The sequence below is a fragment of the Herpailurus yagouaroundi genome, unplaced genomic scaffold (assembly GCF_014898765.1).
Source record: "Herpailurus yagouaroundi ecotype Mexico unplaced genomic scaffold, PumYag 161, whole genome shotgun sequence".
NCBI classification, from domain to species: Eukaryota; Metazoa; Chordata; class Mammalia; order Carnivora; family Felidae; genus Herpailurus; species Herpailurus yagouaroundi.
The window spans coordinates 13183934-13188101 of record NW_024412402.1 but is presented as its reverse complement, the minus strand read 5'-3'; the positions used below and the strand labels follow the sequence as shown (position 1 = coordinate 13188101).

Below are 4168 nucleotides of genomic sequence, written 5' to 3'. Positions count from 1 at the left end.
TTTGAGCCCAGGTTAATCCTCACGTGTCTACCCTCAGTTGGCAGATTGGCTCTGCTGATCTTGGCTGGGCCTTCCTGCACACCTGGAGCTCCAGCTCAGGGCCGTCACCCCAGCCGCTAGGCCAGGTTCGGGCTCACGTCCGTGGCAGTCCTCCAAGAGACAGAGTGAAGTGTAGGAGGTCTCCTGATGCCTAGGCTCGCGTATGGCACAACACTACTTTTGCTTCATTTTAATGACCCAAACTAGTCAAAAGGCCAGTCCAGGGTCAAGAAGGGAGGAAATAGGTTCTATTACTTGAAAGGAAGAGTTACAGGTCATAGAGTAAGCACGTGACTGCATGGGGCAGCGTAACTGGGGCCATTTTTGCAATCAGCTGCCATAATTTTAGATTGACTCAGACTCTTTGACTCTTAGTAAGAGTATGCAAATTCCAGGGCACACCACTAGTGGATCGTGACCTTAATGCTGTCACCTTCTGGAGACAACTGGGCTGCAAACCATAGCCACTCTTTATTATTTGCACATCACTCACCCAAGGCAAATGTTCTTTCCCAGACTGGCTTCTTAGCTGTTTCCTCCCACTGTCCAGCTGGTGTGTGTTCATATAACTCAGGCTTGGTCTAAAATTAGGGTGAGCAAAACATGATTAGAGAGGCGAATTTGTGGCAAAAAAAAAAAAAAAGTGAAATCGAACCAAAACTAAATATAAATACCTTTACATGTAGCTTCATTCAGATTACCTGTTCCCGCAATCAATGTAGATCCTTAAGAGTTGTTTTCCCTCCTATGTGGAAGAAACCAAAGGAACAAATAAAAAATTAAATTAAAAAAAAAAAAAAAGGGACAAGTGAAAACCAGACTCTTAAATACAGAGAACAAACTGGTGGCTGCCAGAGGGGAGGTGGGCAGGAAGATGAAGGGATTAAGAGTACACTTATCCTGGGGCACCTGGGTGGCTCAGTCCATTGAGTGCCCGACTTGGGCTCAGGTCATTATCTCACAGCTCATGAGTTCAAGACCCACACTGGGACTCACCGCTGTCAGGGTGGGGCCTGCTTTGGATCCTCTATGAGCACCAAGAAATACATAGAATTGTTGAATCACTATATTGTACACCTGAAGCTAATGTAACGCTGTATCTTAATGATGCTTGAATTAAAAAAAAAAAAAAAGAGTACGTGCGAACCCTCCCCTCCCCGTCTTAGTTCTCCCCAGAGGCAAACAATGGTATTTTTTAAACACGTCCTCCCAGAAATGCACATATAATCAGATATAAACAAATGCATACATATGTCATCTCCTTGCTTCTGCGTTTTTGCATTTATTTGTTTCAATTAACATTACACTTACAAAGAGTTTTCCAAATCAGGGCATAAACACCTTCTCATTCTTTTGTTAGGGCTGCATAATTTTCCATCCTGCGGCCATATCAGAACTCCTGTCCCCGGTCCCCTACTGACAGCCACCTCATTTGTTTCCCTTCTTCTGCTATTGTGTGACCTCAGCTCTAGAGGACCCGAGCGAGCACAGCAATGGATTCCAGACTTCGGCCCTGTGAAGGGATTGGTGACAATGGCTGCTCTATTATCTTCTGATTGGAGACTTTGTCTTAGCTTGTAACCTTGCCACGTGAAAAACAAACAGAAAATTCCATGAAGACCTTCCGCTTGGCCTGTGCCCAGCATTTTGGGAACTTTATGTTCTCAGTGACCTCCAGAGGAAGGCGTCCGGGAGAGTGGGGAGCCAGCAGGCAAGGAGAATATGATTCAAAGTACAGTCGGCTCTGTTGCATTTTTAAAGGGCTGTTGAGAACTGCTTAGGAGAAGGCCAGTTTGCTCAAGCATCTCTCCGTGCTTAAGAGCTTTTCCACATTACTTACCTCTGCTTTGCTCCCGTCAGCACTTTCTGTCCTAGAGGCAAGTTAGAGATGTGCAGAAACGGAGTTCGGATAAAACTTCAGTACAACGGCCGTGGTAAACTGGATGCTTGGGGATCCCAGAACCCCTCGGGGTAGTCTAAATGCCGCAGTCACCGTCTAAGATTCAGGAAGGCCAAATGGGTTCGTATCTTAATTTGTCCAGAGGCAATCATGTATACCAATCGTTTCCAAATGCCAGCTCATGCTTCCTCAGAATCACCCCTGTGGGTTGTTTAAAAAAAAAAATATATACTGCTGGGCCCCACCTCACAGACCCAAGGAACCAGCCTGTCTGGAATCTATAACAAGCTGCTGGGTAACTCGGAAGCCTCGTCAGGATTGGGAACTCTACCAAGGCAACAGTGCAGATCAACATGACTGCATTTAGAAACCAGGAAGCTCAGGCCTTACAGACTCGCTGTGTGGGACACACCAAATGTTCCGGCACCCTATCAGCCTGATGCTCGGGCGTGGAAAAGGCTTCACATTCTCTCTGGCTTCAATGGCTTCAAAGGCGAAACTCTATCCCTCTATCCCTATCCTAGCTCCTGGCCAGTCCCGTTTCCGACAGGGGACCCTGAATGTCACTTTGCAACGGTGATCTACAGAGAAACATGGGGTAGGGGTAATGCGGAGCTGAGGACAAGTCCGGTGATCCCCTTCTGGCTCACGTGGATACACGCAAGTCATCATGGCGCCCTAGACGAGGCCCTGGGATTGATCAGGCTGACAAGGAAGCTTGTCTGAAGAGGGATAGTACATATGAGGCTGGACCACCGTCCCAGGCAGGGAATTACTGCCATGAGGTGGTCCCACTCAAGGAAGAGCAGCTGATTTTTTTTTTTTTATGTTTTTTTTTTAATGTTTTTTTTTTTTAATTTAGTTTTGAAGGAGAGAGTGTGAGCAGGGGAGGGGCAGAGAGAGAGGGAGACAGAGGATCTGAAGCAGGCTCTGAGCTATCAGCACAGAACCCGACGTGGGGCTCAAACCCACAAACTGTGAGATCATGACCTGAGCTGAAGTCGGATGCTTAACCGACTGAGCCAATCAGGTGTCCCAAGCGACTTTTCCAAGGGAGTTGTGAACTCTGGGGCCATTGGGTAGTGTTGGTAAGAAGGGAGGGAGGTAGATTCAGGTGCCCCTGTACTCCAGAGAGAACTGTCTTGTCTTTAAGTCCAGGATCAATATGGGAAGCTCTGCTTTTCCTAGGGGAACCTTGGCCTCCTCACCCTCTCAAGGTCCTCATCATTGGTGGCCATGGTCACCCCACATGTGTGGCCATTCACGGGGTCTCAGGTGGGACCTGTGCCTGACTGCAAAGGGGGTTGTTGATTCTGGGGGGGGGTGGGGGGTGGACCATCAGGGGTGGCGACTCTCTGCTAGACCTAACTTACCCTTTTATGTAGGGACAACAGATTTTTCTGTAAGCCTATATACCTGTAAATTTAATGTCAATGCATTACGTGTTTAATGTCCAAAGCTCCAACCAGGATTCTAGAAGAGCAGACCAGTAACGCTTTGCTATTTCAGGATGTACCTGTGCAAATAAATCCTCTTTTAAAAGTCAAAATCTGTTTCTCAAAGTCTGAACAGTGCTTTGTACATAGTTGGTTCTCAGTGAGTGGATGGTAAATTCATGACGATACATCAGTTATCATCCTGAAATTAAGTGATATCTACATATAAAAAGACACCCTCTGCTATGGTTGACGGTCACGACAATGTTCTTATATTTTTCAATGAGCCTGAGCCGATACTAGAATATTTGCCCCCAGTGACTTGTAATCATCATTCATGCTTTGAAAGTGTGCCACTTCCGTGAAGGAATAAATGGAAAAAGGATTCACATGAAAATGCTTTCATGAATTAAGGAATTTTAGGTAAATACTTCAGAGGGAACAAAACCCCCTTTCTTTTTTTTTTTTTTTTTTAATTTTTTTTTCAACGTTTTTATTTATTTTTGGGACAGAGAGAGACAGAGCATGAACGGGGGAGGGGCAGAGAGAGAGGGAGACACAGAATCGGAAACAGGCTCCAGGCTCCGAGCCATCAGCCCCGAGCCCGACGCGGGGCTCGAACTCCCGGACCGCGAGATCGTGACCTGGCTGAAGTCGGACGCTTCACCGACTGCGCCACCCAGGCGCCCCAAAACCCCCTTTCTAAAGCCCCTTTCTTTAAGTATCAATCCATGCCTAAGCCCAAGGCAACTGGAAGCGCCTTTACTCCTACACACACCCTATGTCCTTATAG

The 4168-nt window shown here is 46.8% G+C and overlaps 1 long non-coding RNA gene across 1 annotated transcript; it reads right to left on the bottom strand.

The window, feature by feature from the left end:
- Nucleotides 1–2133, bottom strand: LOC121035251 (uncharacterized). The gene is made up of 3 exons (XR_005792825.1): nt 1880–2133; nt 714–784; nt 1–620 (listed from the first exon to the last, which is right to left on the bottom strand). It is a non-coding gene; the product is annotated as an uncharacterized LOC121035251 (long non-coding RNA).
- Nucleotides 2134–4168: the final 2035 nt, after the last annotated feature.